Below are 12,549 nucleotides of genomic sequence, written 5' to 3' on the forward strand. Positions count from 1 at the left end.
ACTGAGTTAATAAAAGCATAAATGTGTGTGTCCCAGAATGTTGTGAAGATTTCTTCATCAAATTATTCTTTACTCTGCATCAGTGGGACATCTAGTGGCTGGTTAATATTATTTCACTGCATAAAGAGAAAGCTTTGATATATGTTCTCCCTAAACAACAATTATCATTGTCATTCATTCACAGCTGTCAGTTGTGTGCAACATTGATGTGTCAGCTCACAGTGTTTTCATCTATAGATGTACTCCTCCTTTTACTGATTGGTCAGTCGACTGCTTCAGCACAAGAAGAGAAGGCTCAAGCAGCTCAAAGCCACGCTAGATGGTATGAGGTTGTTGATGCAGGACGATAGGAGAATGAAATGCACAGCAGGTTGTAGGCTTCAAGTAGATGTGAGGGGGATGTAGTGCTTTTTTAGACTGTCATTTTGGTACAATGTGTCCCACGTGTATAAAATGATGCTTTAAGACTTTTGGAGAGAAGTATTTAATGGAGTGGCACAGCCATAAACATCACAGCGTCTTGGGTTTCACCCAGTTTAAACATCATATAGCTTATATTTGATTATTATATATGGACGTACTCACGTGTAATAGGACTATACATAGTTATATAATCTTTGTATTGTATAAAGATACAACCATGGCTTTTTTCGACATATAGAATATGTATATAGATGCAGATTTTGTCATACATTTACATTTCTGATTTAATTTTTTATACTATTATTTTCATGTGTTTGCTTTTAATATTATTTTCTTCCTCTTCCTCTTATTATTATTATATTATTATTATTATTATTATTCATAACTAAGTTTCTGGTTTGTATATGCTATGTTGATTCCCTATATATTTGTTGTGATTTTTTGATATTGCACAAAATCAATAAAATATATGTTCAAAAAAAAGATATGCCAAATTGTAATTATATAAGTGATATATAACCAAGATGTAGCTGGTATTCATTCAAAACTTAATTTGTTTAAAAATGTAATAAATAAATAAATATATATTTTTTTTTTTTTTTTTAAATCGGACTGAAAGAGAGAATTTTGTTAATTGTAACTATTTCTGAGACAATTAGCAATTGTAGAGCAACACATGGAATTGCTACAGCTCAATAACGTTAGCCATGTCACAATGATAGTTAACGTTACCCAATGTGTTTTATTTGAATTTGTTCAACAACTGTGGTCAGAACACGTATAGAACATGTTGTGTAGCTAAGCATTAGAATCATTGAAGGACTTGAATCTTACTGTAAAGACACAAAAAATAGTTTATTTAAAATTAGCTAGTTCTGTCATAAGTGTTGACCAGGCACAAAGTCATCTTGGAAATGTTGTCAGTAATTTTCTATAGCTTGTATATCATGTCCAGAAACAGAATTCAACTCTCCACTTTCTTTGAGTCACTCATTTATCCATAAAAGTATATACATAAAAGGATGTTGAACATAAACAAGCTTAGCTTTTCATCTAATTTGTTTGTTGCTTACAAGGAAATGCATCACACTAAAATGAATGGAATCAGAGCCCCTCAATGGTCTTCCTCTATGTCTACAGGAAATTATCAAAATATATAGTCTTGTCTTTGTACGGTCTCTGAATCCAGATCTGATAGCTCAACTGCAGGACTCAAGATGTCACGCGGTAGAGAATTTGTGTTTAGTTATAGTTTGTTTTGCAAGTATATTTTGGTTTGCTGTGCTTTATTTATTCCTGATTTGTTGTGTGTTTTGCATGTTTATTAATTTATTTGCTGTGCTTTTATTATTGATTCAATTTCTGTTTGCATGTTTACCATAGTTTCTTTTGGGATTGTTTTGGTTTGCGTAATCGTTTTTTGTGAGTTTCTGCCATAGTGCAGAAGGACAATTACAGAAGGACATGACCTGACAACCTAAGCCACCAATAGACAGTTTTGGGCAAGGGTCCGAGGGACCTATCATGGACCAAGAAGACTAAACTTCTATACTATGACTCTTTTATCACGTTTTATGACAGGCTATAATATGGCTTTTTATCACTTTTTACTATATTATGACTTTTTAATCACTTTTTACTATATACTATATTATGACTTTTTATCACTTTTTACTATATACTATAATATGGCTTTTTATCACTTTTTACTATATACTATAATATGACTTTTTATCACTTTTTACTATATACTATAATATGGCTTTTTATCACTTTTTACTATATACTATATTATGACTTTTTATCACTTTTTTCGCCACACTATACTTTTTAATCACTTTTGACATACTAAAACTTTTTCACAAAAAACTACATTATGACTTTTTAAAATCACTTTGACATAATATACTATACATTTTTTCAACATACTATACTAAGACTTTATTGTAACTTTTTTCGAAATACTATACTGTGATTTTATTTTTTTACTTTTTTCGACATTAAATAATGACTTTTTTTGATATACTATAGTGTGACTTTATTACTTTTTTTCGAGGTACTACACTCACCAAAAGGATTATTAGGAACACCCTACTAATACCGTGTTTGACCCCCTTTCGCCTTTAGAACTAATTCTTTGTTGCATTGATTCAACAAGGTGCTGGAAGCATTCTTTAGAAATGTTGGCCCATATTGATAGGATAGCATCTTGCAGTTGTGGGATGCACATCCAGGGCACGAAGCTCCCGTTCCACCACATCCCAAAGATGTTCTATTGGGTTGAGATCTGGTGACTGTGGGGGCCATTTTAGTAGAGTGAAATCATTGTCATGTTCATGAAACCAATTCGAAATGATTCGGGCTTTGTGACATGGTGCATTATCCTGCTGGAAGCAGCCATCAGAGGATGGGTACATGGTGGTCATAAAGGGATGGACATGGTCAGAAACAATGCTCAGATAGGCTGTGGCATTTAAACAATGCCCAATTGGTACTAAGGGGCCTAAAGTGTGCCAAGAACACATCCCCCACACCCAGTGGTAACAAGGCATGACGGATTCATGTTCTCATTCTGTTTGTGCCAAATTCTGACTCTACCATCTGAATGTTGCAACAGAAATCGAGACTCATCAGACCAGGCAACATTTTTTTCAGTCTTTAACTGTCCAATTTTGGTGAGCTTGTGCAAATTGTAGCCTCATTTCCCTATTTTTAGTGGAGATTAGTGGTACCTGGTGGGGTCTTCTGCTGGTGTAGCTCATCCGCCTCAAGGTTGTGCGTGTTGTGGCTTCACAAATGCTTTGCTGCATACCTCGGTTGTAACGAGTGGTTATTTGAGTCAAAGTTGATCTTCTATCAGCTGGAATCAGTCGGCCCATTCTCCTCTGACCTCTAGCATCAACAAGGCATTTTCACCCAGAGGACTGCCGCATACTGGATGTTTTTACTTTTTCAGACCATTCTTTGTAAACCCTAGAAATGATCGTGCGTGAAAATCCCAGTAACACAGCAGATTGTGAAATACTCAGACCAGCCCGTCTGGCACCAACAACCATGCCACGCTCAAAGTTGCTTAGATCACCTTTCTTTCCCATTCTGACATTCAGTTTGGAGTTCAGGAGATTGTCTAGACCTGGACCACACCCCTAAATGCATTGAAGCAGCTGCCGTGTGATTGGTTGATTAGATAATTACATTAACGAGAAATCTTACAGGTGTTCCTAATAATCCTTTAGGTGAGTGAATAATGTGACTCTTTTATCAGTTTTTTTGACATACTACACTATGACTTTTTTATTACTTGTTTCGACATACTATAGTATGACAATTTTTATCACTTTTTTGACATTCTATACTATGACAATTTGTATCACTTTTTTGGACATACTGTATTGTAACTTTTTTTGACATAATATACTATGACTTTTTTGTCACTTTTTTCGACATACTATACTATGACTTTATTCTGCTTTTTTCTATATACTATACTATGACTTTTCCCACATTCTATACTATGACTTTTCTATGACTTTTTTTCGATATACTATGACTTTTTTCAACCTGCCTATGACTTTTTTTTTTATCCCTTTTTGGACATACTATACTAGGACTTTTTATCACTTTTTTCAACATACTATACTATGGATTTTTCACATTTTTTTTCGATATACTGTACTGTGACTTTTTTATTACTGTTTTTGACAGACTATACTATGACTTTTTTATCATTTTTTTTGACATGCTGTACTAGGACCTTTTTGACAAAAAGCTTACTCAAGTCAGGTCAGATAGCTTAGAGTGATAAGGGAATGATTGGAAGACACAAGGTTGAATGTTCAAATCCTGTATATTTCAGTAGGTTTTGAAGTCTAATATACCAAGCAAAAGAGACAAATATGCCCAAAACAACTTTATTGTCAGGTCAGATAGCTTAGAGTGGTAAGAGAATGATTAGAAGACAGAAGTTTGAATGTTATATGTTTCAATGAGTTTTGGGGTCAAATTACTAAGTGAAAGAGACAAATATGACAAAAACATGAACTTATGTGTCAGGTCAGGTACAGGTAGCTTAGAGTGATAAGAAAATGATTAGAAGATGGAAGGTTGACTGTTCCAATCTTATAGGATTTCAAGACCTGCTTTACAGGACTGAAGAATTTAAATAGATGAAGAGAAGAGACTGGAAGTCTAAACATTGTGTTCCTTTCAGTCTCTATCCCAAGCCTTTGTTTTGAAGAGATAATGCACTTTTCGAAATACTATACAATTACTTTTTTTCCACTTTTTTCGACATATTATACTATGACTTTTTTTTTCTCTTTTTTTGACATAATATACTGTGACTTTGGTGGACATACTATACAATGACTTTTTTATCACTATTTTTACCATACTACATTTTGACTTTTTTCAACATGCTATACTATGACTTTTTTCGACTTAATATACTGTGTAATTTCATCCAACAATACATTATTGGTACTATTCAACATTTCAATGGAATTCATACTAATTGAAACCATTTCCACTTTTTCTCACTACGTCACCTTCTTCTTATGCAATTATGCCAGCAATCCAGTTTAGCTTTAGCAATTTAGCTTTTCAGCATTCACAAGCATTTCCTGCAGGAAATGCATTATTTTGTGTTTAAGTAAGTCAGAATTTCAAGCTGGGGAAAGGAAAAGAGAAATAGCAATTGTTCATGTGTTAGATCTGTTGCTATGTAACTGATACATATGAGGCATTGTTTGGGTGTATTTCCTGGCCTGGTGTGGTCATGTACATCAGAAACAATGGTTGTAGAAGTCCCCCAGTGTTTTCAGCTGCCTTTAGCACCCATCATCTGCTGAGTGGAAACACCTGCTCTAAAGTTTCCAGGTTTCCCCATGAGCAGCTTTTAAGTCTTACATGGATGTTGCATTTCCTTCATCATGTTTTTCATATTTGCAAGCTAATCGTAGACAGAGAATTACGACTACATCACGATTTCCCCATTTGATTTTTTGGCGGGAGTTCAAATAAAATAGCTATTTCTCTCCATCTTAGTAACTTACCTGAGTGTTCTGTTGTGGAAAATCTCTCTGGTGTTTGGTGATGAAGCTGGAAATAAAGATAGTCTGAAACACTGGAGTTGTCTGTTATTTTATTATTCTCTTGCAAGCAGAAGGAGACAGTTTAGAGTGCCAAAGTAGTCTGCACAAGTGTTCAAAGTATTCCCTCTTTTGCAGAGTTCCCATATAACACATTTCTTTCTCTTTTAATTAATTCCTCAGGTAAGAAAATACAGCATATCTTTGATTGTATCATGGTTAATATACTGTATGTGATCTTAATAGTTAGTATATAACTTATAGCATTAAAATCTCATCGGATACAGTTTGATCTGTAGACTAATTTTAGTGTTGTGATTAAATAAGGAAAAAACCAATGCATTAGGCATCATAAAGTATTAAATATAGGATTATGATGTATAAGAAACCACTGTCTATTACAGTAAAGTGCTGGTCAACAATCTTTACAAAACTTGACAAATTGTCAACAATTATGAGCATTAAAGTACAAAAAAGTCTAAATGAACTCACTAAAAACAGACATTTTATCATATTATTCTTTACTCTGCATCAAGTTTAAACCCAATCCCTGGCTCAACATGTAAACAATGCATCTCATACATCTTTTGGACAGGAAGTGAGAGAAGATTACTACAAACAGAATATATTGCAGCTTCGGCAGGAGGTAGAAAAGGCTCAGCATTAAAAAAACTCAGACGTTATTTATAATCAGTGTAAAATGTACAGCATCTTGGAGTTAGGCATGTATCTACTGGGGCTGCCAAAACAAAGGCTGTATGACTAGAAGTGCCATTATGAAACATGATAGGTGTTCAGATAAGACATATTAGTCTTGTGTTGCAATGTATGAACCTTTAGCAGCCAAGCCATTGTGTGCAGCCCCTTGAGATGCATCCTGTCTCCTCATTGGTTTGTTTGTCCCTAGACATTGTTGACGGGGTTGGCTCGGCCACACACGCAGAAGCAGCAGAGGACACAGCAGCCGCCCACCAGGAACAGACCCAAGAGGATGTAGACCAAGGTGGTGGTCCAGAAGGCAAACAGGTAGAGTGTCCGGTCGCAGTAGGGATCCACATTGGTTGTATTCTTGTTGTAGTTAGGCTCATAAATAGAGTATATCCACACATTACCTAGACAATAGAGAAACTCCAGAAAATAAATACATTGTGTATCTATCTAATTTTATTCACAGACATTACAATATAAATATTTATTCTAATCTAACTTTGTACAATTTGGTCTAGTGTTAAAAAAACCTGTTCTTTTCATGTTTCATCTTCTGTGCATATGACTCCTCGATTGTTAGACTTTGTTACAAAAGGCTGCAACAGCACCGCTACGCTCTGAAACCCATTGTTTACAATGGCTTGTGCCATTTTTCATGTATACCTTATGGGTTTGTGTGCAGCTGTGTCAATTTCGAAAAAGGGAGTGGGATCTCTAGCACACATATATGGACATCTAGTGGCCGATACATGTAACTAAAGTGTGTCGATTCTCCAACTGGGGCACCTTCAGGAGGCATATTGCACCCGGGAGAACCTGCAAATTAGTATTTATTAGGTACACCTGGCTAATGCAGTCTAATACAACAGCTCTGCAATTTTTGTTAAAACAGTTTTAGTCTTGTGATCATTTAAGAGGCTGTAGTTTGTGTTGCTGTCAAATTGTTGAATATAAATTTAGAATAGTGGTTTGACTGTTGGCCAGAACAAGTACTTCCCTTGAGCATGGTATTATGTCACTTGCACTATTTTTGGTAGTGCTTCCTACTGTGAGCTCATTGTTCAGCCTGTTTAAACTCACCAGCAATAAACCAGCCAAAGAGAAAGGAAGATGTCAACGAGTTCCAGGCCGTGCAGACTTGACTGAGCGGGTTGGAGGCGCTGTCTTCGGGCTTTTGAGCGCAGGGTAGGCAGGAGAGCAACGCCAGCATCAGGCCAAAGACTCCCACCACAATTAAATAGATGGGGATGTAGTGCTGCCGCGGACAGTCATCCAGATGTATCGCACCTTTTGGACACATGGGGGACTACATCAGATTAGTTGCATTTAATTTATTCATGAGTGCAGGAAAAGTAATCTGTCTTTCCAACATTTAAAATATGACATTTCAGTGAAACGAACAGATAAAATGTCTGTAAATATGAATCACTCACCAATTGCAATCTGCACAATGGGCAAGACACATAAAAACAACTTTGAACATGCTGCAAGAAGAAAGAATTATATTAGGATATATATTGTGCCAAAATATTAACAATAACATTGCCATCAGTGGGCTTATTTGCTAGCTAACATCCGCTATGGAAAAATCCAGCAAATAGATGCCACTTTAGGATACGTGAAACAGGTGATTTACAGGGTAACCATCTCCCCAAGTATTTGTGTCTAATAGATTGATGCGAACCAAAATCTTTGAAATTGGTCCACTATTGAGTGAGAACGCAGTGACCGGCCCTTGCGAACGGGGCTGCAATGTTACCTAATGGGGCAATTGTGCACCCTCGATTTTTGTCCACTAAAAGTGATTGGTTTTGCCTCTAACAGGCTCAGATTGTTATTAAGTGTCTCACAACATTATCGATCTCAAGAGGTGACTTCTTGTCCGTATAGCAGCGGTGTGGAGAGTGGAACGCGAGTTGGGAGAAAGGCATTCTGGGAGTCTGTTGTTTTGGAGTAGGCTACAGAAATTATAGCTTTGTATTATCTCAAAGATTTTCAGTGCCATGGCTCAATATTTAAATGATTTCGAGAATATGGATAAGGTGATTATAATTTGATGGCCGTCCATATTCATTTGAGCCAGAGTAGGCCTATACGGATGAAGAGCGGACATGGGGCGAGACAGAGAGAGAGAGAAAGAGAGAGAGAGAGAGAGAAAGAGTGAGAGAGAGAGAAAGCGTGAGAGAGAGAGAGAGAGACAGTGGGCGGTGATAACGTCCTGTCACTGTTCCAGTTGCTCACCCTCAAAGGGAAGAGAGACTGGATGACTCTGATGAGTTCAATGAGCAGACAGCTTCTGCAGAGTCGTGTAATTACGACTTCATGACAGTTCACAAAACGCTGAAGCAGCGGCGAAGAAATGTATATAGCGGAAACACTGAAAGCACAATGACAGCCACTTTTCTGTACAAAATCTAAGCAAAATGAAAATATGATGATTCAGTTGGTCTCACCTAGTATCGGTGTTGGGGGTTGAGGAGGGCTGCGGATGTGTTGAATAAGCCCGGTGTTTGACATTATCAGTAATTAGGACTCTGACCTACAGAGGGAGGTTAAGAACAGACAGAAGTGTAGTGTAGTTACAATGTTATTAACAAGTAGAAGTCTGCATGCTGAAAAACATTTTTATTTTTACTTTACTTTTACTTTATCAGCCGAAGGCAAGAAGGAAACAAAGGTTTTAAGAACTTAAACATTAGATGACAAATGTTGATCCCATTCTTCTTTTGCCACCTTGTCCTTCAAAGGATACACAGGAGGTAACATCTACAACTTCTACAGGGAGGATGGCTTTTAGATGTTATTTTTAGTAGTAGTTGATTAATCATAAACTCAATTGACACAAATTTATCAGCAACTATTTTGATAATCTATTTAATTGTTTGAGTCATTTTTCAAGCAAAAATTTAGCTTACTTTGTTTGCTGGTTTAGCCAAAACAGGATCAACCAGCAAATCCTTACATTTAAGTTGATGAAACCAAGTGAATATTTGGCATTCTTACTTGACAAATTGCAAAAAGATTTACTGTAATGGTTTCAGGGGTTCTTTTGTGAGTAATGTAGGCCCTAGGCAACACCAGGTTTTGACAAAGAAGAAGAATGCATGGAATACAAAAGGTGATATTTCTCGTTCTGCTACATTGATTTTTAAAAGAAGAAAAAATTCCATGAGTTAAACGATGTTGTAGAGTACAATGCTAAATCTGTGAGGTACTCTTTTAATGAATTAATCTAAGTTGGCTTCATCCATTTGTAACAGTCAAAGACCCCTTTTTGGATTACACATCATTTCCACTTTCAAACTCCACACTTCCCATTCGTAATAAATGCTTTGCGCTAAAAAAGACTCAAGCCCAAGATGGGACAACCCTGATAACATCACTACAACATCTTCAGGGTTGTTTTTTTTTGTTTTCAAATGTTTGACAGCTCTCTTCAGAGTCACAGACCTTATACGACTGGTTTCAAGGTAGAGTAGTACTCCTGATGACAAAACTGAATTAAAAGAGTACAGTTGGGGGGTTTCTCTTCTAAGCATTTGGGAAAATGACGCCTTGTACTAGATTTGAATTGTATTTGTGTTAAACATAAGTTGAAGACATATGGGGTTTTAAGGACCAGCAGGAATGATGCATGTGGCTGCTCATTAGAGTGATGTAATCATGGTTCAGGAGAGTATAGCCACAATTCATCCCAGCCTAAATTCAATTAAGTTTTCATGCAATTCCTAATTATGAGTGTCCAGCATAGACTTAACATTTAATTACATTGAATGGGGGAACCTGAATGCAAGACATAGTTTACGTTGACACACGTACAGTACTTGTGTGAAGAAAGAATGAACTACGCCAAGATTGACTGCATTCCCAACAGAGCCAGTTTGATAACATCAGCAACGACAACCTGTGTACTTAAGTACAACTTAAAAACAGACATGAAGGAAATTTAGGACAAAATATGTGAATCGGAAGATTGTTTTAGTCCAATTTTAAATTATTAACTAATAGTTAGCCTAAATTGTAGATTTAGTATGCAATGTCAACATTACATCTAACAGGCAGCCTAAATATAAAAAAAAATCGACTCTAAGCACTTTCCACTTCAGTTTCAAAAGCAACACTCACATGTATGAAACTATAGCAAAAAGTGCTAAACAAACGCTGTAAAACCAGAAACGATGCCCTTAAACATTGGCTTCGCATTTTATTTTAGGTTGAATACTTTCTGCCCCGCCCCGGTAAGTTAGGCACCGACATAAAGTCAACTTTTGGTGTCTGATTTAAACTAACAAATAACAGCACAACGTGTGGAAGTAGTAGTAGTACTGCAAATGAAAATGTCCCTGTTTGTTGTTTTATTCTTTCCACTTACCTGAGAATGTGTCTGAGCTATAATACCTTCCTGCTGTCTGCTTCTGCTCTGACTCTGACAGCCGCGCCTCGATGACCACCGCCTCTTGAAAGCGCGCATGCCCAGAGCGGCGTTCACGCGATCAGCTGATTCGGTTGTACTTTTCTTAAGTCGAAGTATGAATATCACACTGTAAAAATGCCCTGTTTCAAGCAAAAGTTCAAAATGTTACTTTTGGTAAAGGTATAAAAGTATTAGCAGCAAAAAAAGCAGGCTACTTAAAATATTAAAAGTAAAAGTAGGCTACTCATTATAGGCAGCAGAATGGCCCCTTTATTAATCAGTGGTGGAATGTAACTAGTAGTACATTTACTCAAGTACTGTACTTGAGTACAACTTTAAGGTACTTGTACTTTACTTTACTTGTCTTTTTGTTCATGCTACTTTCTACGTTTTACTCCACTACATTAATCTGACATCTTTATATTAAGATTAAACTAAAAAATTGTATTATGACTGAAACTACCCAACAATATAATGACCTACAGGTACAGCTGAAATGATTAGCTGATTAAACACTAGTTCATTAACAGAACTCTTTTGATCATTTCCAGTTTCTAAAATGTAAGGATTTTTCGATACTTAGCCTGCATACTTTTACTTAAAGGATAACTACCGATTTCTTTCTCCAACATGGACCCTATATTCCTATGTTTTTGTGTGTAAGTGACTGATAAGAACAACACTCTTTAAAATTGGTCCAGTATTAAGAGTGAACGCTGTAACCGGCAGCCACAGACCGGGCTGCAATGTAATCCTATGGGGCAAATGTTCTGCGTCAGTTTGGTCCACTAAAAGGGCTGTTTTTGCCACTAAAAGGCTCAGATTATTATTCTAAGTGTCTGATAACATTGTGGAAAGGATTGACAGACCTTTTTATAACCTCTTTGAGACCCTTCTTTTTAACCAGAAACAGCCCTGAGGTCGCCAGCTCCAAGCCCACCAGACTCCATTTTAAAAAAACAATACTTGTAGCGTGTATAGAGCCAGCAAATGTTCACATGTAAATCGGTAAACTATGTGTTTATTTCAACCAAAACTAGAGTTGTGATGGTTGGAAAAGTGGGAAAAGGACCCAAAACGGCTTTTCATAGTTTTAGTTTGTTTCTGTCGACTTTGAATGGAGTGTATTTTACGATGCTAAAATTACTGTTTATTTACATGGAGTCTGGTGGCTTTAGCGAACCCAATTTCGCAGATGTTTTTATGTTTAAAAAAAGGATCTTAAATAATTAAAGGAGAAACAACAATACATGTCTGTGAAACCAAACTATTTGTATTTATTTTTTTACTTTTACTTTCTTGTGAAAAACTGCACATTTTCCCCTTTTGGGTCATCTAAAAGCTTGATAAATGAAGCAATCTGAGAGGGATTTTTTAAACAATATTAAACCAACAAATGAGACCAATACATTTTAAGTTCTAGTGAATGCATATAAACTCACTCATTACATTTCAATCAGGTTTCAAATAAAATAATCTAAAATAGATGTATGGTACTGCACTTTGAAAAGCAAATTAATATGACCATGTACATTTTTGTAGAATTAATGTAAAGGAAGTTTTGAGTCTGTACACCTGCTTGACCCCCACAATTAAAATGTATACAGGCACAGCGTTGTCAAGGTGCATTTCGGACTGGGCCCCTGTTGGACTTCTTTAAGATTACACAGAGAACTTAAAAGGAATTAAGAATTGGCAAAAAACAATCAAAGAGGGTTGGCCAAAGAGTAAATTAAAATCTAAGCTGTAAAGGTTATTAAAGTGTAAAGATAAAATGAAGAGAAAATAGATGGATAAAATGGAGTTAAGTACCAAAGTGTGCTGAAATATGAACACACCTTCACTTTCAAAAGCAGCACTCAAGTATAGTAACAGCTTCAGGATAAACAAATACTGTCAAATGAGAAGAGATAA

This window comes from Perca flavescens, chromosome 19, assembly GCF_004354835.1.
Source record: "Perca flavescens isolate YP-PL-M2 chromosome 19, PFLA_1.0, whole genome shotgun sequence".
Classification (NCBI taxonomy): Eukaryota; Metazoa; Chordata; class Actinopteri; order Perciformes; family Percidae; genus Perca; species Perca flavescens.